Source organism: Pinus tabuliformis, chromosome 9, assembly GCF_031772625.1.
Source record: "Pinus tabuliformis cultivar Carrire ecotype Pingquan chromosome 9, CPIR1, whole genome shotgun sequence".
In the NCBI taxonomy this organism is placed as follows: Eukaryota; Viridiplantae; Streptophyta; class Pinopsida; order Pinales; family Pinaceae; genus Pinus; species Pinus tabuliformis.
Genome location: NC_142307.1, coordinates 1452227605 through 1452252687, shown reverse-complemented (window position 1 = coordinate 1452252687; position 25083 = coordinate 1452227605). Strand labels below are relative to the sequence as shown.

Below are 25083 nucleotides of genomic sequence, written 5' to 3'. Positions count from 1 at the left end.
TGAGCATGAATGGTATAAGGACATAGTTTACTACTTAACAAATCTTGCATGTCCTAACCACTTAGTCGCTCATAAGAGAAGGGCTCTTAGACTAAAAGCCACTAAGTACTGCCTTATGAAGGATGGCCTTGGGTGGAGAAATCCTGAGGGCATAGTGCTTAGGTGTGTTGACGATGTTGAGTCCAAAAGATTAATCTCCGAATTTCATTCAGGATTTTGTGGTGGTCATTATGCCGCTAGAACTACCGCCCACAAAATCCTGAGAGCTGGCTATTATTGGCCTTCGATTTTTTCTGATGTGCACAAGTATGTTAGAACGTGTCAAGCCTGTCAACTGTTCACTGGGAAGCAGAAGCTTACTGCCCTTCCTCTACAACCTGTTATTGTAGAGGCACCTTTTCAGCATTGGGGTCTGGACTTCATAGGGAAGTTCCATGAAAATTCTAGCAATGGCTACTCATGGATTTTGACTGCTACTGATTATTTCACTAAATGGGTCGAAGCCATTCCTGCTAAGAATGCCACTGAAAAGGTGATTATGGATTTCATTGAGAATAATATCATTACTAGATTTGGTGTCCCCGCTAAGATCACTACGCAATGCCAAGGCTTTTAGTTCTTCAGAGTTTACATCTTTTTGTTTCAAATATGGCATTGTCTTATCTCATTCGTCGAATTACTATCCTCAGGGTAATGGTTTGGCTGAATCAAGTAATAAAAATCTCATAACCATTATAAAGAAAATAGTAGGAGATAACAAGAAGTCTTGGGACAGCAAAATCAAGTATGCTTTGTGGGCAGACAGAATTACTAAGAAGAAATCTACTGGTAAATCTCCCTTTGAATTGGTTTATGGCTTGGATGTTACCTTACCTGTGCACCTAAGATTGCCAGCTTACCAGCTTCTCCAAAATTTTTCCACTAATAAAGATGTTGTTCAGAATAGGATAGATCAGATTGTGGAATTAGATGAGACTCGTCGGACAACTTTTGAAACTATATGCAAAAATCAATCTAGCATTAAGAAAAGCTTTGATAAATGCTCTCGATCTAGATCTTTGCAGGTTGGAGATATGGTTTTACTTTGGGATCGCAAAAATGAAAAACCGGGAAAGCATAATAAGTTTGACAGCTTGTGGCTGGGACCATACATCATTAAAGATATAACCGGGCCAAACTCATTCTACTTGAGCAGATTGGATGGCGAACCACTTGATCTACCAGTGAACGGCCAAATGCTCAAGCTGTTCTTCAGAGATGATATCTGATGCCGTGGGGCATCTTCTGTATTGTATTTCTATCCCTGCTCCTTGTCTTTTCAACATTTCATTTCTGTTTTTAGGATTAGATTTACTTTTCATGTTGTTAGTTAGTCAATAAATGAAGAGCTTTTATCTTTCCTGTGCTTAATGTATATGATGATTTTGGAATGGACGCTACTTATTTTTATTTGTGTGTTGTATGGATGCAGATTCTGGATTCTCACATTCCTACGGTGCAGCAACGTGTCCCCAAGTAGAGCCAGATGTTGACCCCTACTGGTCAACTACCCATGCAGTACCCCCCCCTTTCTTTTGGCAGAAAGGGATAGCACCTGAACGACATGTCCGTGCCAGCCTACAGTCATCAGCAGCTTGATCATTTTTGTAAACCCAGTCTGCATGTACGAATTGTAAATAATCTAAGCAGATCAGAGTCATGTATGTAAAATTGCCTAGGTGGACCTAACTTTCTAATGATGATCTACGTCCCGGGAGGTTTTTCGTCTCACCGATCTACGATCGGCAGAGTTTTCCTTCAAACCTGACCCCAAAGCCGGGATGGATTTTGTCATTAGAACTTTAGGAGAATCTTAGTGTGTTAATCTGCTAGATTATAGTTGTGTCGCAGAACTGGGTGTTCTATGAGGGTCTGTATTAAGTGGGTTCATCCCTTTGAGATGTAAATTGTAAAAATCATGATGAAATGTGTCTTGAGGGTTGAAAAATGTTGTAAATCCCCTCATGAGTCCTAAGTCCTAGGTCCTAGGTGATGTTTCCAACGGCTTAGTTCGAATGATCCATTTAAGAAAATAAATGAAATACTAAAATAATAAAATAAATAAAAAATAAAAAAAAATAAAAAAAAATGAATGAAATAAATAAAAAATAACAAAAAGTTCATAAAATAAAGCAAAAAACCCTAAACAATAAAATAATAATATTTTTTTGATTGCATGCAAAATATCTTTTTTTAATAAAATCCACGGATGAGATTAAGAGATGTCTTAACCCTCATCGACGGTCGAGATCGCTTCAACATGGATCACTCAAAACTAGCCGTTGGGATCATTTCCTTTATATAGGGTCTTAGGGGGTCATTTTACAGGTTTATCTGATCTGTGAGTCTGTACTGAAAAGGCTCTCTTGTAATCTGATTTTCTGATTAATAAAAAAGACTTTGGGGTTCAAATCTGGCTGGTGTTACTCTCTGGAATTGCTGTGAGATGTTTATTTTTCTGCATATTTCAGTTTTCAGCCGTTAATAATAGCTTGTTTTCAGAGTATTGTGAGTACAGGTATCTTGCTCACTTGCTAGGGTTTGAATGTTGTAGGGTTTCTGGATTAATGGCAGGTATCTCCATTATTTCCTGAAATCTAGCAGCATTTCTTGCTCTCTTTACTGATGGTTGCTTGAGGTGTGCAGGAAATCTTTAGGTGAAGGATATTTGTGGGCGTTTGGGGAAGTTCTGGGCTGAACCAGCCGACTCCCACAGGCTTTTCTTTGCAGAGCCTAGCTGATTTTAGCCCTGGGTTGATCATTAAGAGTTTATTTCCTGTTTTACATGAGAGATTTTCTTTCTGTTCACAGCAAAGTTCAATTTTCTGATATCTCAAAAATATTTATGTTATTATGGCTAAATCTGGCTGAGTAGGGGCCAAAATTTGTAGATTAATCAGCTGTTTTGGGGTTTTGCTCATATAGGTTTAATTAGGGTTTTCAGTGATCTTTCCTTCTCAGGTTGCCATGAACATGTGAGAGCTTCCAGTTCAGCTACATGGCTTTTGTCAACAAAGAGAGGTAGCATCTGCGTGTCTCTATTCAGTACGAAAGTTTCAAGATCTCAGGTATTTGCAAATCATCCGCCGGGCCAGGGTTACAGGTTTTAATCAACGCGAAAAAAAAAAAGGGGAGATGGGTCGTGGTTTGCAGCACGTTTGACCCTCGTTCTCCAGTGAAAATTTCGCACACGCAGTCTCTGTACACGCCGAAAAGTTTCAAATAAACATTCTCTGCTCATTTACCATTGATGTAAGGCCAGGTACACGGTTATCCCTCCACTGCTTGTTTGAAAATTCGGTCACGGTTCAATCACTGTACACACATCATTTGACCCTCTTCGGTTTCGCTGTTGATGAATCTTGTTATTGCTACTACGTCCAGTGAATGGTTTTAATTCCTCAGATCAACTCGTCGTTTTCTTTTTTTTTGACTGGAGCTCTGTGTTCAGATTTGATAGAAATATTGATGGCAAGCGTAAACCCAAATGCTGTATCGTATAGCATATAAATTTAACGGCTCAGTCCTTTGCGCAGTTACGGCTGTGGTCTCCTCGTAAAAATTCAGGGCCGCATCTCCTTCCTCTGGTGGGCTGAGACATTATCGTTCAGTTTTGGGCAGTTTCAACTGCGTATTACCTCAATTTAAAGCTTTGCCCCTGTCGACTGTAAATGAAACACGACCATTTCGCCTGGACACCTTCAATTCATTATCGTTAGCGTAACATTTGTGTGTTTCTTTCTCTGTTGTATGCATCAGTTCTGGTTTTGCTTTCGTCCAAACCGTTCCACGCATCTGGTAACGCATATGACCCCAACGAAACCTTCGTTCTCACCTCCGAGCCCTGTCACGAAAGCCGTCTCACGTTCTGAGTCTATATCTTCATACGTTTCATAATTTGTATTGTTTGTTATGCGTAGGTGTGATAGCGTATAGTTAGGGTTTGTCTTTTTTTTTTTAGGTTTTATAAAGTCTCATATAAAAAAAAAAAAAAAGGGTTAGACGTAGAGCTAGTTAGATTTTCGACTTAGATTTATTTTTACATAGTTTCTTTTTTTTTTTATTTAGATTTTAATAAAAAAAAAAAAAAAAATATATATATATATATATATATATATATATATATATATATATATATATATAAAAGATTTTATTTTGGTTTATTTTTAGGCTTTTGTTTTAGCATTAAAATAGTCTTAAGCTTTGTTATAAAAAAAAAAATGAAATTTTTTTTTTTTTTTTTTTTTCTTCTTGACAAATTCCAGTTATTTCCATGCCGAGACTTACATATATAAATGTGGAATGAGTGTTCTATCTGCATATTGAATGATTGTCTGGTTAACGATTTGTGGTCTTTAATTGCATCAGTTTTTATTTCTTTTAGTTGCCAGATATCGATATTTGAGGAACTTTGTGATTTTTACTGGATATTTAAAGCATTGTTCTGATTTTTTATATTAAATGATTGCCTTTTATGATTCATGTTCTTATATCATCTAGAAAGTAATCATCTAGGCACCAATCTCATAAGGCACTGGTCTATCAAGTTAATAAAATCATTTTAGTGCATCTCGTCTCCCAGCCCAATTGTTTGGCAGTTGGCCTTCATCATTTCACAGGGTCTACCCCCCTTAGCCGTGGGAGACAGGCTTAAACGGAGGGACCGGGGATCAGAGTGACAACCCCCGGTCTGAGCGTTGTCGTGCCAATCCGCGCGACAACAGATCCGATGGCAGATGAGGACGGGAAGAGATTTGTGGACATGCTCCTCAAATCAGTGCAAGTTCTATCGAGACAGATCGAGGTGATGGGGCAGAGATTCACGGTGGTGGAGGCTAGACAGCGTGAGAACCCACGGGTTTCCCAAGTTGGTGAGGGATCGGGCACATCCCACCATTTGCCTGAGCAGGGTGCCACTCAGCGTGATACTACTCAGTAGATGGCCTCACATGCCCCTACACACTCTACCATGCCCACTTTCCTAGGAGCAGACACGGGGCGGAGCCCAGCAGGAGGCAGAGCCCAGTTATATGGGCGATTATTTTGCAGAGTACGAGGCCTATGGGTAGGAGTTCAGGGATGCTCTCTCATTCAGAGACTTTGTTCAGCTCTAGCGGGATAGTAGACCCCACGACCATCACAGAGGATACCGGCATTATCATGATGGAGACACCCACCGCACAGCTAGTAGATTCCACTTGCCTACGTTTGATGGTTTATCAAATAGTTCGACAAAGTCTTGGGTGGAGAAGCTGGACATCTATTTCCAGCTTAACCAGATATCAGACACAGAGGCCATGAAGGTAGCGACATCACATTTGGATGGTGAGGCCCAGGACTGGTGGTTCCATGGGATGGTTACACTCGGACACTCCACAGTGACGACATATGCCGAGTTCACCAGGAGATTGATAGAGAGGTTTGACCGGAGGGATCCGGAACAACACTTTGTTGAGCTAACGAGGCTCAAACAGACCGGGAGCCCAGAGACCTACATTGCAGACTTCTTGAGGGTTTCAGTGATGGTGCCAGATCTATCCGTGGCACGGAGGATCTACATGTTTGTTGAGGGGTTAGCAGAGCCACTTCGGGGTCTAGTCAGATCCACTAGACTAGCCACACTCCAGGATGCTATTAGCAGGACCCGGGACTTACAGGATGCCTTACCCAGGACCTGGACACCTTACCCCCAGAGACAGGCTTTCCAGCCTAAGGGGAAGGATGTGAGGATTCCGCCTCCAAAGGGGAATCTAGGACGAGCACAAATTGATGATGATGCCAAGAGGGAGCTGAAGAAGAAGCGGTTGTGCTTTACCTGTCAGGAGCCATGGGCACCGGGACATAGATGTGCTGCTGGAAAAGCACATTTTATTGAGGCCTTCTTCGAGAGCAGTGGGGAAGAGGATGAGGAGGATGATGTGGAGGTAGGAGACAGTCATGCCGCCCAGGATCCTTTGCCACCTCCACCACCACCAGCAGGTGGTGCAGCTTTTGCACCTACCGGAGGGGCCCTTGTAGCATTGCGAGGAGTTCCCAAGTATTTGACGCTACGCATACGGGGGACAGTACATGGCCAACGAGTATCAGTTTTGGTTGATAGTGGGGCAACCCACAACTTCATCGATGCACAAATGGTCGAGCGGAGAGGTATACAGACAGAGAGCTTCGATGGATTTTCAGTTTTGGTCCCAAGAGATCAGACCATGGTGTGTGCTCATCATGTCCCAGAGTTATCAGTGACGATGGGCACCTACACACTGACTGACCACTTTTTCGTGGTCAATATTCTGGACACCAACATGATACTGGGTGTTCAGTGGCTTATCACTCTAGGGAAGGTCACGACAGATTGGAAGGCCCTAGAGATGGAGTGGGATGATGAGAAGACAGGGAGGCATGAGAAGATACGGGGACAACACACATATCCGCCTCAGACTGTTTCGGCTCATCGGATGGAGGCAGTCTTCCGGAAGGGAGACGTAGAGTGGGCAGTGGAGCTGCGTGCATCAGAGGCAGGGACTACAGGGCAGACGGTGCACCCAGAGATACAGTCCATCCTTGACCAGTATGCCACAATGTTTGGGGAGATTCCACCGGGACAGCCACCGGACTGGGGGTTTGAGCACACCATTGAGCTTGAGCAGGGCATACAGGCAGTGATTACTACCCCCTATAGGCATCCCAAGGCCTATCGGGATGAGATTGAGTGGGCCATTCAGGAGTTGCTGGCTCTTGGGCACATTTGGCCGAGCACGAGTCCTTTTGCTTCTTCCGTGGTGTTGGTGAAGAAGAAGGACGACACATTGAGGATGTGCATTGACTACAGGGCCCTAAACAAGAAGACCCTGAAGAATAGGTACCCCATACCCAGGATCGATGAGTTGATGGATGAGTTGAGAGGAGCACAGTTCTTCTCAAAGATTGATTTGAAATCTGGGTACCATTAGATTCGCGTGAGGGAGCAGGACATTCCCAAGACTGCCTTCAGGTGTCACTATGGGCACTTTGAGTTTTTGGTGATGCCCTTCGGGCTAACCAACGCCCCAGCTACATTCTAGTCTTGCATGAATCACGTCTTCCGCAGTCACTTAAGGAAGTTTGTGTTGGTGTTCTTTTATGATATCCTCATTTACAACAGGACTTGGGAGGAGCATCTCCAACACATTGAGACAGTGTTGCGCATCTTGGAGGAGGAGCAGTTCTATGCCAAGCTCTCCAAGTGTGAGTTTGGGTTGACGGAGATGTTGTACTTGGGACACATCATAGGGGTGGACGGAGTGAGAGTCCACGAGGAGAAGATCAGGGCCATCAAAGATTGGCCGGAGCCGAGGAACGTGACAGAACTTCGGGGATTCATTGGCATTTGTACTTATTACTGAAAGTTCGTCAAGAGTTTCTCACAGCTTGCTGCACCCTTGACAGATCTGACGAGCAAGGGGGCATTCAGTTGGTCGGATACAGCGCAGCGAGCTTTTGACAGGCTCATGGAGGTTATGAGCAGCTGCCCAGTGCTTGCATTGCCAGATTTTTCGCAGCCATTTGTTTTCGAGTGTGATGCTTCGGGAGAGGGGATTGGCTCAGTGTTGATGCAGAGAGGTCACCCTATAGCCTTTGAGAGCCGGAAGCTCCTTCTGCACGAGAGGTTGTATTCTATATACGACAAGGAGATGCTGGCCATTATGCATGCATTGGCCAAGTTTCGACAGTATTTAGTGGGTAACAGGTTCAGGGTGAGGACTGATCACAACAGCCTCAGGTTCTTTTTGGAGCAGAAATAGCTACAGGAGAGGCAGCAAAAGTGGATCAGTAAGATCCAAGCATATGACTTTGACATTGAGTATGTCAAGGGTAAGAACAACGTGGTAGCAAATGCCCTTTCACGTAGACTAGCCATGTTGTCTCTTATGAGCTTGGACACAGACTGGAGGGCTCGACTCTTAGTAGAGTACTCCAAGGACAGATTTGCATGTGAGGTTTTGGATGGGCAGGTGGCGGATGACAGGTACAGGGTGGTCGATGAGATCATCTACTACAGGGACCGGATCTTCTTGACTGAGGGATCTCAGCTCAAGAAGAAGATACTTTAGGCATCACATGATTCACCATTGGCCGGCCATCGGGGGTTTACCAAAACCTACAAGGCCATTAGAGAGAGGTTCTCATGGAAGGGCCTCAAGGAGGACGTGCTCCAGCATATCCGGGAGTGCGATATTTGCCAGAGGAACAAGGGGGAGATGAGCCATCCCGCAGGATTATTTCAGCCTCTTCCCATTCCGGAGGGGAAATGGGAGTGGATTTTGATGGACTTCATCACAAGGTTGCCCATGGTACAGGGCAAGGATTGTATCTTTGTCGTCGTTGATTGACTGACAAAGTACGCACATTTTTTCGCCATATCTGCACACTACACAACAGCGTAGGTGGCCGAGCTGTTCTTCAGAGAGGTCTTCAGGCTACATGGTCTTCCTAAGACCATCATCAGTGACAGGGACAATCGTTTCATGGGTGGGTTTTGGCAGGAGCTTTTCCGGTTGGTGGGGATGGAGTTGACACCGATTACCAGTTATTACCCACAGACGGACGGGCAGACAGAGATAGTTAACAAGTGGCTGGAGGGCTACTTGCGTAAGTATGTCAGTGGGGAGCAGCGAGCATGGCTGAAGTGGCTGCATCTGGGGGAGTACTGCTACAACACTACACATCAAATGTCCATTGGTATGTCACCATTCTATGCTTTGTATGGATATCATCCTTTATCTTTTGCTGATGTGATGTTTGGTGCTAGCAAGGCTCCGAGAGCCAAGATTTGGATCCAAGAGAGTCGGGATATTCTCCGAGCTCTCAAGGTTAATATGGCTACAGCGCAAAACCAGCAGAAGCTGTATGCTGACAGGGGTCGGGTGGAGAGACAGTTTGAGGTCGGGGACTTGGTCTACCTACGATTACAGCCATACCAACAGTCGTCACTGAAGCAGAAGGGGGTTGAGAAGCTTAAGCCCCGCTTTTATGGGCCATACAGAGTGATACGCAGGATTGGACAGGTTGCGTATGAGTTGGAGCTGCCCCAAGGCAGCAAGATTCATAATGTTTTTCATGTATCATGCCTGAAGAAGGCATTGGGGCAGCTGGTGACAGTGACAAATGAGCTACCACACACGAATGATGAGGGGCATTTGGTGTTGCAGCCAGAGGCTATTATTGATACTAGGGAGAGGTAGCTGCAAAGCAGGATGGTCCGGGAATTCTTGGTGAGGTGGAAGAATTTACCGGATGAGGCATGCCACTTGGGAGAGTGAGAAAATTTTGTAGCATCCATCACTTCAGTTGCTTGAGGAAAAGCAACATTTTGCCGGGGGAGACTGTGATATTCCTAATTAGCCATGGCTAATTGGAATATTCGATTTTGCTCAATTTTTCCTTCTATAGTTATTTATAAATAAAAAGGTGAGGAAAGGGGGACATAACTCACTTTTTGAATAAAGCCACTCCCTAGTAGCACAATGTTGTAACTTAAAAGGGGAGCCAAGGGGGCCAAAGGACCGCGTAGAGAAGGGGGCCCACATAGACACTTGGAGGTACTGCACAGAGGGAGAGGAGCACGTGGCAAGAGAGAGGCTACGTTGGAGGAGGTGGGCCTTAGGGTTTTGAGAGAGGCCAACACTATAAAGGAGAGAGGAGCCTCCTCATTTTGGCATTCGATTATGTTGCATTTGAGCTAGTCACTTTGACTTAGAGCACTCTGGATGTTTAGCCTATCTGCAACACTGTTTAGTGCAACGAGTGTCTCCGTTCGAAGATCTCACCCTTAGCCCCGGGGGACTTCGAGTGCCTGCTCGGGCAAGGTAGTTTCATCAGTCTTTTGCAGGAGGATCGATCTTTGGAGTTGAGGAGGAACTGAGCATTTTGATGACTGCACAGTCTTGAGAGAGGAGGACGCAGTCTCGTTTGGTAGGAGCTCCGAATTGGGTTTTATGTGGAGGATTTGAGCCTGGAGATTGAGCAAGGGATCAGCCCTTGCATATTGGAGGATTTTGGCAGAGTCTCGGGCAAAGTTTTGGAGGATTCTCTTCAGTGGCAGCGCAGAGCCTTGAGGGATAGCGTAGATCCTCAAGGGGGTGATTTTCGGGGGTCAGCTATTTTAGAAAAGCTTTCTGGGCTTTTCTGGGTTTATTGAGCAGAGGCTGATTCCAGAGTTTTAGCATTTTCTGAGGAGGGGAACAGCCCCAAATCCTCACTTGATTCCAGCAATAGCAGCAGCACAACAGTTCTCCGGCAGCTTGGACGCAGTTCAAAGAGAGGCCATTTCCTTACCATTCTGAGTGTATTTCTTCACTTTCCTTGTGCAAGTCGAGGTGCTATCTTTCTGATCACATATTGTACTCTTTCCATTACTCAGTATAATAAAATGGCTTAGCATTTCTCTCTGCATTTCTTGAGTATTTGCTTATATTCCATGTATACATTATTGTATGTTGCACTACTGTTATTTTTATCTCTTTGAGCTTCCCGGCTACTATACCACTTGTGTGTTTTTCTTCTATACTCTTAGACAAAGTCTGGAAAGGGTCAGGTAGCCTCCAGATCTCGTCCTCTTTCTAGAGGCGACATATCTGGTAAACGCCCTCCCAGTCCATCTCTGGTTGGAGTTTGCTTGTGTTTGAGGGATATCCCTGAAAAGGGATAGTACACATGCAATGGTCCTATTACCCCTCTTTCAGTAGGGGTACATATGAACACATTTATTTTGGGTAGTGTTATCACCTGCCGCTTACACCTACCTACAAGTTAGTGAGAAAATCCTTCAACCCCACAAGGTGTGGTTTGTGGCAGGGAACTCAGAGAAGGGGCTATCCCACTAATCCCGACTCTCTCTGTTTGATCTATCTCCTAGGTTAGTTAAGGGGGGTGGTCCTTAATGAAAAGTTAAGTTAAAATATGTGAGTTTCTAGGAGAGTATTATAGTGAAAATGGATTACTTTTAAGGATTTAGAGCAAATATGATGTGAGCAACTTGGAATAACAATGCCAATCATTAACGTGAAAAAACCATAAAACCAGTGCCTTATAAGGAATTTGCTCAACAATTTAAAGATATATTTTCTCAAAGTAAAATGAAATGCTCTCAAAAGTAAAAACAAAGTAACGCTGAAATGTAAACCAAATATTGTTAGCACAAGATATTGCAAGATACGAAAATGCTTTTGAGATAATCAACTTTATGAATCAAAGCATGTGAAACATATCTAGCCAAAACCCAACAATTAGTAATTAACTTGGGAATGTAAATTAAAGAAGTGATAAAACAAGACATCAATATGAAATTAGACTTGAAGCATGAAAAGAAAACACTTGTTTGAAAGGATTACAATACTTGCTTTTGGAATAGACTTTGCATATGAAAACTCAGACCATCTTGGAACCTTGAGGTGTAGACCCCACAACTACTAACTCGTCCCGGGTCTCCTGAAGTTTCGTGAGGAACGAATCAATGCGTTCCCCCTTCTGCATCTGTGCAAATCTCAATTTTTGCTCTAAGTACATCTTCCGCTGCTCGGAAGATCCTTGATACAACGTTGCCAAGGCATCCCACATCTCCTTAGCAGTCCCTCTGCTAGCGATGTGACATACCACATGATCCTTTACTCCATCAAGGATCATCCTCTTGGCCTTCGCCATTTCTCCCTTGTACTTCTTCAGCTGATCTGGATCCGCGGGCTTAGCCACCACGCTGTCGACATAAGCCTTGAGAAAATGCTCATCTAGAAGGCACGACATCCTTGCCTTCCAGATCACATAGTTGGATGCCCCATCCAACCTGTCCTGATCTCTCAACCCACTAGCTGCCATCTCTGCCAAATAGAAAGTCGAATGACCTCCTCTCTCCTCTGCGCAGCACTAGACTGGCCTACGCACTCCCTTCTGGAGCTTGTAGATCTGCCTCTCTCTGTTGCTGCTTAGCTAGTGAGAATTCAGACTCCTTGGCTGGAAGTCCACTGAGGAAGAATTCCCTCAACCGTGTCTCTCTCTTCCCTCTGACGTCTTTCTGCCCAACAACCTCTTGTAGAAAAACTGTGTCCCACCAGAAAAACCTCTCCTTCGCTGAATCTACTCGCGCTGCTTCGTTTGACATTGGAAAACTTCGATCTAGAGATCTTACCTCTCTGTCAACTAACTCAGAGAGAGACCTTTCCTCGAAAATCTTTGCCCTCTAGTCTGGACTGCGCAAACCCTCCAGGGATTCGAATTGTTTCCTCTGCAGAAATTTGACCTCCTTTTCTGCTCAACGTTGGGTTCTCTGGCTCTGTTCTTCTTGTTTCTCCTGCAGCTCTGATACCATGTGAAAATTCCTAAACCCGGAATTTGTACTCACTCTACACTGCAAGTCTTGGCTTATCCAACAACTTAAACGAGTCCCCGACTTCCTCTCCGATGTCCCTACGCAATCACTACGTGGTTCTATGTCAGTGCCTTTGAGGAACTGCGTCACTACCTCTACTGGATCAATTTTCTCTCAGGAGCCTCGACTTCAGCCCTCCCGACTCAGAACATCGAACTCCCAGCTAAATTTTAGACTTCTGCACTAAAGACATTGCGTTGCTCTGTGTGAGCCCTTCGTGGCTCTGCGTCACCCTCACTAGGCACTGCGCTGCCTCCTTTGCGGCTTTCTCTGCCTCTCTGCTGCGTATTATTGGCTCAGGAGAATATTCTCCAACCAAAACTATCTCTTCTTGTCTTTGCGTGATCACCACGAAATCATTATGCTGCTCTAGCCTCAGCAATTCGGTCTGACCGATCAACTCTCTCTGTGTTTTCCAAATGACCCTCAAGCCTCCTTAAATAATCTCCTCGTTGACATTCAACGACCCAAATTAGAAGCTAATCAATGGATAAGATCATTTCTACTTGATCCTAGTCTTCTTCTAGAAGTTACACTCACAGTTAAATTTATTTTTTTTGTAAGCTTAGGTAGATCCTCTTTTCTATTTATAATATCAAGTTGTTCCATATACAAAATCTGGGTGGCCTCAACTTGCCCAAATGGGAAACCAAGTCTGTTGGCCACCTGAATCTGTTATAAGCCATCCAGTGGCAAAATTTAACAAGTCTTTCTACCCAAGCTAGATACACTTCACAGCTAGATATACAGTTTAAGGTCTTAACAGACATACTAAGACAAGAAAAATAAAAGCTATCCGCTAAAAATTCCAGCATAACCTGGAGCCTGACTGTCAAAAACTAGTCCTTGTTATCATCCTGCTCGGAGTCCACGATGGCCGGTGCTGTAGCAGAGTCACCCGGCGCCGGGGACATCCCCATGATTCTGTGCTGGATCCTATCCAGCTTCTTATCCTGCATGAACATCAGAATTTGCATATTCTTCAGATCTTTTTTGAGGTCGGCATGCCTTGGGTAATTTCCGCCATCTCCCCCGCCACCTGTTCCAAAGCCCTGGCTAGCAGTCGCTTCATGACCCAGTACAATTGCAAGGTTTGTTTAAATTGTGACATCCTGCCCCTAGTGTTCCCTGGATCAGGGACCAAGTCCCTCCATTCTTCCATTTCCGGTTCTGAGTCTTCCTCCATTATGCTACCTTCCATCTCTTGAATCAACTTACGAATGTCGGCATCCGTCCCTACTTTGTAGGCTCTGGCTGCCTCATTGAGCGCCACATCAATGGGTTTCCTACCCTTTTTCAGATCAGAGGTCTCCGAGGTGCTAGGTTCTTTTGCTGCCGGGCTCGAACGCCCTCGACCCCCGCGGTCCCTGCCTCTACCTAGGCGAGCCATCTCATCGTTATCAGAACCCTGTTTGCAGTTATCAACATGAAACATTAGAACTAAAAAATCTTCACACATCCATGCTTTAAGCATCTCTTTTTTTCTTAGATTTCCCACCCAATTCAGCCCCTCTCTATCGCTCTGGGACTCCTTGGCTCTCCCCCAACGCGGTCCGAGGAAAGAGGCTAGGCCTTCTGACCTCCAATCCACCCGAGAATTCTCATCATTTGAATCCCAGGGCCAACCCTTTATCAGAATTTTGCACTCCCTAGGCGCGCCTAGACCCTAGGTCCTAATTGGCAGCAGTTCTAAGCTATCCCCCTGCCCCTCATCCCTGTCCTCAGGCCTACCCCTTGGCAGCCCCTTCCCAGAATACCAGAGCTCGCCACCCTTGCTCGACATGCTATAATTCTCAATGGGAATTACATGAATGAGACAAGATAAAACATACCCGGATACAATACGCTCCGACGAAGAAATCCCAACGCCTGCGCTGCCTTGCTCCCGTCTTCCCTTCTCTGTGTTCTGTTCATTTTCCCTACACTAACCACCCTCTCATACCCCTTCACACCTACCTTACGTCCCATCTTTCTGTCGCCACCGCTCTCATCACCCTCTCTCCTCATTATCGCCCACCTTATGCCACTTCTCCCTTTAGGTTGTCCAGCGGTCATGCAGGATGCCACCACACCCTGCTGTACAAGCAGGTGGGCAGTGGTCGGCGGTCCTGGCCGCCCTCTCCTTTTGTCAATCATAATACCTGTACGCTTCACTTCATCACCCCGATCGGGGGCCTCCTGTGCCTGTTATATTGAGTTTGTGGCGTCATGATTATCTTGGTCTAGGATGGCCTTGAGAGGATCCATACGGGGGTCCTCAATTTGTAATGGCCAGATGCTATCCACATTGCCTCCTTGCTCATTGCTTCCCCAGTTGGCTAGGAAATCAGCCGCTTTGTTGCCTTCCCTTTTTACATGTTTTATGATCATATATTCGAACCGCTTTATTAGGTCTCCTAAGTCTTGGACCAGGCTTGTCGTTCTCCAGCTTTTCGCTATTTTATCCCAGGCCTTTCCGTTGTTTAGTTTCCTCATCATGTCTATGACTAGTTGGGAGTCTCCTTCCACCTCCAGGTGGTTATATCCAAGTCTTATCATTGTTCCCAAACCTTGTCGAATTGCCATAAGCTCTGCTTCGTTATTGCTCATGACCCCTCCATGAGCTGAGTATACCCATCTTGTTCTGCCTTGATCGTCTTAGAAGATGCCCCCAAGCCCCGCCAGCCCCGGGTTACCTTTGGAGGCCCCATCGAAATTTAGTTTAATATAACCAGCAGTAGGTCATGAGAAATGTTGAGGAATTGCTTTGTTTGTACCAGAAGGTTTCCACATCTGAGGGGCTACCATTCCTTGATCGAGGTTTAGTTGGACCAGGATTCGTTCTTCACTGGGCGTTGTCTTCCAGTCCTCCTGACTCCATGTTTCTGCTAATATGGTTTCTCTTATATGATCCAGGGTTCTTCTCCAGACCTGCACTTGAGTCAGTTCTTTGTTTTGAAAGATTCTTCGGTTTCTTTCCTTCCATATCATCCACATATTCAAACCTACAGCTAGACTCCAGGCTCTATTCACCACTGGGCTGGTGAATTGACCACGCCCCCATCGCTAGATTGTTTCTCTGATGTTCTGGGGATCTCTGTTTGTCCTTCCAAAGACCCAACGAGTGTCTTCCCATTGTTTGTGGGCAAAATGAGAAGAATTCATAAGGTGTTCAATAGTTTCCTGGTCTTGTTTACAGAGACCGTAGCGGGGTGGTCCCTGTATACCTCATTTTTGTAGCTGGTCCCATGTCAATATTCGGCCCTTGCACGTTAGCCAGAGGAAGTGTGCAACTTTTGGCCACCAATTTCCTTGCCAAATTTGTTTCCAGAGGGGCTTCAGGCCATCCTGTTCCAGCTCCATGGTAAGGTTATAGGCTTCTTTGATCGTGAATGTTCCTTTCGTTGAATGGCCCCATCTTAGGATGTCAGGGCCAGTTCTAATAGCTATTTTCCTTGTCTTCATTTCTTTAGTATACAACTCTCTTTGTTCCCCATCAATTGTTTGGTTCCATTCTTCCGGGTTTTTCCATATTCGCCAGTAATCCTCCATGTGTTCTTCTTTCTAGAACTCTCTTACATAATTTAAACCAGCCTCTTTTGAAAGCTGAAAGGTGTTTCTTAGGCCCTGTATACCATTCATTTTCTCCCTCTGTTGCCAAGCTTCTTCCCAAAATTTTGTTGATCTTCCATCCCTTATTTCCTAGAAGGCATGCTTGGTTATTATGTCTTTGTTCTGACTCGCCAAGTTCCATATTGTAGAGCCCCTTGGAGGTTCCATATGTCTTAAGATGTCCTCTGTGTTTTCTGGCATGTTATATTTCTTCGTCCAGATTCTTTTCCATAGGTCTCCGCCTCCCACCATCCATCTCCACCACAGTTTTGCTCCCATTATTTGGTTCAAAATGTAGGGGTCCCTCAAGCCTAATCCCCCTTCCTCTTTACTCTTAGTCAGACCTTGCCAGGATATCAAAGCCCATTTCTTTTGTTGCTTCAGACCTCCCCAGAGGAATTTTTTAAAAATCTCCACCATTTTGGCACATGCTCCTTTTGTGGCTGCCGTTGCCAAGAGTTGGTAAATCGGTATGGCTTGTAAGATAGCCTTAACCAAGACTACTCTTCTTGCTAGATTTAGGGTTCTAAAGGACCAGTTTGCCAGTCTTCCAGAAATTTTCTTGATGGTTTGTTGCCAATTCACCATCTTTAGAGGATTCAGAGCTAATGCGGTGCCAAGATATTTGGTGGGCAGACCTCCAGATCTAAAACCCAGGATTCTTGTCAGATGAGTTTTAACATTTCCGGTTGTGTTAAAAAAGTAAGTGCATGATTTCTCCTAGCTAATTTGAGTACTCGATGCTTCCATGAAGAGGTCCAGGATGTCTTTCATTCTTTTTACTTCCCTGAGAGATACTGCGCAGAACAACATGATGTCGTCTACAAATTGCTGGTGTGTGATTGGTAGATCATTCCCCCAAATCCGGAGCCCTTTGATTTTGCCCTCCTGCAATTCCTTTTTAATATATCTCCCCAGCCCTTCCGCCGCAATGATGAAGAGGAAGGGAGATAGGGGATCCCCCTGCCTCAAGCCTCTAGAGGCATTGAAGGTGGTAGTTGGCGTACCATTTAAGAGAATGGAGAAAATCGGGGTGGAAATCATATCCGATATCCATGCAATCCATCTGTTACAGAAACCAAAGGCAGCTAACACTGATTTAAGGTATTCCCAATTCAGACGGCCGTAGGCCTTTGATAGGTCCAGTTTGATCATCATCCCTGCCTCTTTTTCGGATTTCAGAGAGTGCACCACTTCTTGTGACGCTATGAGACCATCAAGAATTTGATGCCCTTCCACAAATCCTGTTTGCTCAGGAGAAATAATACTAGAAAGAATGGGCTTGAGTCTTTTGGCCAACAGGGTTGCAATAATTTTATAGATCACATTACAGAGGGCAATGGGTCTAAAACCTTGGGGATCTTCGGATTTGGCAGTTTTAGGAATAAGAGATAAAAGAGTAGATTTAAGGCTAGGACATACCTTCTGGTTTCTTCTAGATTCCTCAACCACGTCCAAAATATCTTTCCCGATGAATTTCCAGCCCGCTTGATAGAATTCCGCTGTGAAACCATCTGGTCTTGGGGCTTTATTCTTCTTCATCCCTTTCACGATCTCTTCGACTTCCTCCATGGTGGCTGCCCTCATGAGGGCGAGGTTTTGATCTTTGGTAATCAAGCTTGGTATCTCATTGCAGACTTTCCTGATAGCTGCTTATCGTTCCTCTTGTGGTTCTGTGAGGAGGTCTTTAAAGTGGCTAACCAGGGTATGTTCCATCTCTTCATGCTGGGTTAGACGAGTTCCTTCTTCATTCTTTAGAGAGAAGATTCTATTTCTCTGTCTCTGTTGGATCATAACCTGATGGAAGAACTTTGTGTTCCTTTCTCCCTCTTTTAACCAATTCACTCTTGGTTTTTGTCGCCATAGAATCTCTTCCTGTATCCTTCTTTCTTCAATCTGGCTGATCAAGACCCCTTCCTCTCTAGCTAGTTCTTTGCTCTGTCTTGCTGTAATGATTTCTTGTTGAATTCTCGTCATTCTCTGGGCTAATTGCTGCTGATCCTTGAAAATATTCCCGAATTCCTCTTTGTTCCATTTTTTAATGTTCTCTTTTATTTCCTTTAGTTTCAATTGGAAGGTTTGCATTCTGCTCCTCCCCCTTTGTTGACTTTGTCGCCACCAATCCTCTACTTTTGTCATAAACTTCTGATTTCTGAGCCAAAAGGCCTCAAACCTGAAAGGGTGCTCTTTAGGGCTAGATTTGAGGTCAATTTCAAGTTTGATCGGCCAGTGGTCGGAACCCATTCCCGACAGATCATGGCTTCTATGAAAATGTCTCGGTTTATTACTTGTTCAGATATAAGAAATCTATCTAACCGCGAGGAAATTTGGTGGGTGCCTCCTCTTCTATTGTTCCATGTGTGAGTCGCATTTATAGTTGGGATGTCCACCAGCCTTTGTTCGTTGATCATATCCCCGAAGGTTTCCATGTCCGTGTCTGTCCTTCTGAGGCCTTCTCTTTTTTCACTCAGTGATGTAATCATATTGAAGTCTCCTCCTACAATCCACGGTTTGTCTGGGAAAAGACTTCGGGTTTTTTCCAAGTTCTGGAGGAAAATCCTGCGCTCCCCAGGTATGGGCAGTCCATACACTCCTGTGAGGAGAACCCATTCTTGGGATCCAATGTTCCTAAATTTCCCCGATAGGATTCTAGGTAAACTTACCCAATCTTCAAATTGAACCTCCTCAGGGTTCCAGAGTATTGCCAAGCCTCCTGCACTTCCTGTGGCATCTTGAGCTATTATCTTATAATGGGGTTTAAATTTGCCCAAGATGTCTTTCAGTTTCCTTTCACTGATCTTCATTTCCTGGATTATCATTATATTAGGTTTATCCTTCCTGAGTCTCTCCTTTAGGTATCTCTGTTTTCCCTTACTATTAAACCCTCTAATAATCCAGGTTGTAATTATCATTTCAACAATTTGATGGGATGTTGGAATACCTTTGACAGAGGCACTGCTTTTCCCGAATTCACCAACATTTCTCCTACCATTTGAATGGATTCGCTCATGGGTCTTCTTCCCCGTTTTCTTACCCCTTTTCCTATAGTGCCTGTTTCTGTGCCTTGCCTCCCTTGCGATCCTAGGTGATTAGGCTGACTAACTGTGATCACTCCACGTTTCTCCTTGTATCGTTGGAACATGTCTTTATATAGTTGCTTCTGATCTTTCGGGATGAACCTCTCATCCAGATGCCTCCATTCTTGTAGTAGTCTCTTCATGACCTATTCGTCTTCACTGCCATTGTCTTGTTGGGGGTCGATCTCCATTTGGATCCGCTCTTGCTGGGTTTTTGTCTCTTCCCCTTCCTTTTCCTACCCTGTCTTAGTTTGTACCTTGCTTTTCCCTTTGTCTATCTTTTTAGGTTCTATTGGTTCTTTGCCGCTTTCTTCACTGTCTTCTTCCATTTCCTCCTCTTGTAGAGCCGCGAACTTATTTTGATTTACCTGAGCTGATTCCTTGGAAGGCGTTTTAAGATTGGTTGGCCCTTTTTGAGATTTTTTTCGTCGATGCACTTCCGAAAATCCATCATCTCTGTCCTTGCCCGAATCTTCCTCCTTCCTTGATTCTTCCTCCTTCCTGATGTCCTGTGATGACCCAACATCATTCAGGGGGCAGGATTTGAAGAGGTGGCCGTATTCATGACATCTTCTGCAACGGAATGGAATGTGCTCGTAATCCACTGGTTGCTACCATACTTCATCGTGGTATTCCACCTCAATACAGTCGGGAAGTGGTTCCGTGATGTTCATATAAATGCAGATCCTTGCATAGGAGGTATATCTGCCTTTTTTGGTGGTGTCTGCTACTTTGACGAAGGTCCCAATTGAGTTCCCGATACCTTCCAGGATTTCTGGATCCCAAAACTCAATTGGGAGTCTGAAAAGTCGGACCCATATTGGTGCCACCAACATTTTTTCCTTATCTGGGTTATAGCATTCTTCCCAATGCCTCATAAAGAGACCTGCGTTGTTGAAGAAATAGGGTCCGTCATTGAAAACCCTCTCCTTATCATCCAGGTTAGAGAAGATAACCGAGAAAAAACCTTTAGCACCCAATTTTAGGTCTATGTGTCCTTTAGGTTGCCATCTCTGCTGTATCCATTTTGCTAGTTCTTTCTCTGACGGCCACGCCCCTATAAACTTGCAAATCAGAGCATGGTCTTTCATATATGCTCTGTATTCTTCTAATTTGTTATTTGGGACTACAAACCTGGGTTTTTTCGTTGCTCGGGGCAAACATTTGCTTCCCAGTCCCACTTGCTAGCGAGCCCCCATGACCGGAGCATCCTTGCTTCGCTTTCCTGTGGTTTCGATCGTTCCTTTCCTGCTTGCTTCGCCTGCCGTTACGTTTTTGTAGGAGGGGATTGCTCCCCCCCTGCCGCTTCCGTCATTTCTCCGTCAGCCCAGCCCGAGGCCTGTCTTGCTATCCCAACAGCCCGTGACTCTATCTTGTCCTGATCTGGTGCAGGTGGCTACAGTCTTTTCTTGTACCCTGACCCAGCCATAGGTCTGCCAGAGGCAAACCCTGCAGAAAACCCTAACCTTAGCTATTGATCATCGTCGCTTCCCTCCGTCGTCTTCTCCCCCTCCTCCTCTCTATATAATCACACCCACAGTTAGATTAATAGCCATTAATTATTTTAATTTCCTAAGTTTAGACTTAGGGACCTATTAAAAATAATTAATTATTTTAATAAAATTGTCTCCGGATGGAATTTGCCAAAACGTTTTTGGGTTCTTTGGAATACATGTTCCCAAACCTCCCTACAAAATTTGAAACTTAGAGCACATCCGATGCTACCAGAAATCAACATATTAAAAATCTCAAACTACAAGAACTCAACTCACAGACAAGAATGCAATAATTTTTTGTTTTTATATGCAACAAATTTGCAAATACACAAACGCAACGAGAAAGCGCAGTGAGTTCAAGTTTATGAGGGTTGCAAGCTCATTTGGGTGCTCTCCTTGGTTGTTTAAGATGAATATAACAATAGACAACATGAATTATGCTAGAGAAGAGAAATTTGGAACTTGAGGATGGTCGTGGTAGCAAGACAACCTTCAACTTGCAGAAGCACAGCGGACCCTTGCAGCCAAAATGCAACAACGCTTATTTGTTGTTCACAGTGTCTGAGGAGGACGAGAAACCTGCTTGATGACTTTTTGAGAACCAATGCATGTATTTGTCACCCTCCACGCGATCCAAGTTGTCCTTTAATTGCAATGATTGTTTTTTCAAATTTGGAATATTGAAGTGTAGCAAAAAAGAGATCGACAACAAAAAGGAAAGTGCAACATCAACTTGCGATGGTAATGTTATGATGAAATCTTTGATTTGACCTAGCAACTGACCTGAAAAGACACCAATGATTTGTTTCAATGATGAGAGAATAACGACCCACTACTACCTTTCATTCATGACCTGGATGACACATTTTCCTGAACTTATTAAAACTAGACCTTTTAAGACTTTGGCAACTTGATTTTTATTTACCAATCAAACTTTAGTATATCCTGTTGACACTAAATCTTGATCTCTATGAGATCGTAGCAGCGTTTTACAAATTGACCAAAAAAGAATTAAAAAAACTAAGCTTGGCTTTGACTACTATAACATAAGACACTAACATGCTATAAAAATTAATTAATTGACACATGAGGGGATTAATTATTTTTCCACCCTCAAATACTTTAGCCATGGTGTTTGATTGCAACGGACCATGCACAATTTTTTTTTTTTTTACATTAGATGATTACAAATTCAACCCTCAAAGGGGGAATACCTGCTCATTATAGACCCTCATAATTTTTACCCAATTCTGTGACACAATATGATCTAGTAGACCATGTGATTTGTAATAAAATAATTTATCCAAATCGCTTAAATTATTCCCAAATCATTTTTACAAAGACTCGACTAAAACATTAGGACTCACCTAAGACTTTGTCAATAAATTCCACCCTAGCTTTGGGGTTTAAGCTAGAGGGAAAAAACTCTTCTGATTAGCCGTGTTTAGAAACACAGATAATCGGTGAGGTTAAAAAACCTCCTAGGATGAAATTTGTCGCCAAAATCATAGGCTTACCTAGGTTGTTACATAATTACACGGTCGTACTAGCATCATTTACATTACAACTTGCAGAATTTGGGTTTACAATGACATGACAGATAGTTGGCTGATGATTCTGATCTTTGAAAAATTTTGCACAACTGCTTCCTTGGACTTGTGACAAAATGGGTGCAACAGGGTGATTTGGTGAGAGAGGACGAAAACCCATCTCATTCCTTGGTGAATTCATTCAAAATCCACAAGAGCGCTTATTGGTTGCAATACCATTTTGGGAGGCTGGATCCAGTGTTGCAATAGAGATATTTTAAGGCCAAAATTAGTTTGCAGCAGTTCGGAGGATTCTATCTCAGCCATTCTCCAGTTGTCTATAATATCATACTCTATATATTAATATAAATAAGCTGAGATTCGCTGCATTTGTTCATGTTGTAATTGCCTTATATTTTATCTATGCCATATTCTGGATTATATATATATATATATATATATTGTTGGGAATCTTGTGCTGTTTGATAAAATTAATGGCATATGATTTTCTGAGGAAAATTTCCCGTAATATCACGCAAATAATTAAAACATGATATTACAAAATAATGGGAAAATGTCAAGGAGTGAAAGATGGTTGGGGAGAATGGACATGCTACGCCTAGTCAAGTCTCTAGTAGTGCAACTTGACTCAAAAGTGATAACACTTATCTAAAGGGAAATTATGACCCACCATGGTACAACAATGGCAAAGACAAGATTTAGTGTTATGATTCATTATCAAATTATACCCACAGTCGTGACCAATACATGAAACAATATCATCAAATGCAAAAAATAATATGAGATATAGCAATTTAACTACATCAAGCATCATCATGTGATCTCAATATACAAGAAAAATAATGGCACATCGCATGCCAAAAGCATGTGAATTGTGTACAGTTCCTCCACTGCCAAGATGATATGCATCAAAGAACTGGCTGAAGCAAATCCATTTATGTTAAGGATAGATCACCATGAAGAAAAATATGACATATGGAACTGCTTACTGTGATGAAAATCAAAAGTAAAAATTCTTCTAGTTACCCCCACATGTTAGGGCATAATAAATACCTAGGGGTAAAAATGGATTTGAGGTTCATATTTTTACTTCCAGCTAATCTTAGGCATGAAAATATTGATTCAAACATATTAATTCATGCTCAGGATATGTGAAACATATGTAATAAGAAACGTTTCTAAATTATACCCTCATGTCAAGACTTGATTGCTGGAATACCATAGTTCAAACTTCATACAAAGCTGTTACAAAATTTGTAACTGAAGAAAATAGGTTTAGACTGTCTTTGAAGCTAGAAAAATAAAGAAATAATTTTATCAGTTAATTACGTTATTTTTTTTTTTCAAAAATACATCTTATATTACAAGTAAATCTTTAGAAAACTGAAAATAAAAGTGGAAGGAATATACAATGGAGTCCTATATCCTCTTTCCCAGTGCTTATATACTCTTCTTTTCGGGTATGTATGTAATTGTCCACCAAATGTGATCAGTGAATTACTTATGCATAACTGGTCAAGTAGCCGAGTTTGAGTCCAAACTAGCTCCAAAAATTCAGTAAAAGAGATCGAAACGTGAACTCTGCTCCTTACTGGCAGAATGTGTGTATTGCTAGAAACAGAAATGGCTTGGTAGCAGGTCTATACAGAAGGGCCAAACTGTCTCCAGGCCTCTATAGGGATTTATGGAAATTAGAAAATACCAAAATTTCCTGTCAGTGCCTCATAAATGATAAAACACTTTGTGGTTGTGCTCTCTGGAAATTTGAGAATACCAAAAACTCCTGACATTGCTGATAGGGCACACTTTGTAGTGGTTTTTTTCTTTTTCTTAATCTGAAACACTTCAAACATTTATCTAGGAATGCATTGTTGTTTGAGAGGAAGTTCCTTATATAAAAATCATCTACACTTGTGCTAATGGGAAAAATTCCTCGGATTTTTGTATTCATACAGTTGGAAAGACATATAAGTTCCGATGATCATCCATTTCATAAATTCAGCACAGGTAAGCAGTGCTTGAGAGCAGTACAGATTTCACTCATAGTTGAAGTATAACTGATATTACTTTCCTTAAGAAGGGATGAAAGAATATGTGCATTGTATTTCTGGAGCAAATGAGATTGAACATCACGGCACCCACTGTTTACGCATTTTGCTGTACTGAATATCAAACTGTTCATTTGAAATTATTTTGACATGTTGTTTTGCCAAAGATGCTTAGATTGAGAGGATATTTCACATTTATTGGTGATACATCTGATTGTAACAATTATTTTTCAGGAAGAAACACCTTTCATTGATGAATGACCAAAATCCCGGAGCCATATGTAAAAATTTTAATTTGCTGACTTGGTTATAATAAATATGTGCAGAATGCAACATCTCAGCTATGGGAATACCTAGGGATAAAATTTTCTGACTTTAAGAATACACATCCTGCAACAAGGACCCTAGAGATCACTCTAATAGTTCCAGCGAGGGCAGTGCCCCTATTAATTCAATTTCCAGTCTTTCTTTCTACATTAGAGAAGACCCAATCCCACATATTCTTATAGAGACATTTAGACCAAAGGTGATCCCCAAATATCTAGCAATGGTTACCACTTGAAACTGGAAGTGATCAAATGAAATTTCTTAGGAAAAGTGCCAATGTCACCTTGCACAATCCCTTTCATTTTGGGCTAGTGCTTGTTAGATATAGGAGTTAATCCCTATTGATCTGAAGAAAAAGTTATTCAACTGTACCCTGAAAAGAACTGCAAATCTGAGAGATATACTTGCTGAAATCTCAGAAGCCAACTCAAACTTCTGCAATAAAATGCTTGATAACAGAGTACAATTCAAATACTAAGACTCACATCATGCTTCAGGACACAGTGAAATGAACACCATGATAGTGACCTCCAATATTTACTCACAAATTCACTCAAT

General features: G+C 43.0%; 1 pseudogene across 1 annotated transcript in view; it reads left to right on the top strand.

Annotated features, from left to right (window-relative positions):
* Window positions 1-25083, top strand: part of LOC149154057 (insulin-degrading enzyme-like 1, peroxisomal) — a 681568-nt pseudogene that overhangs the window by 185618 nt on the left and 470867 nt on the right. The window contains exon 7 of the transcript XR_016262205.1: window positions 24106-24157. The product of XR_016262205.1 is annotated as an insulin-degrading enzyme-like 1, peroxisomal (transcript). The remainder of the gene's footprint in view (window positions 1-24105; window positions 24158-25083) is intronic.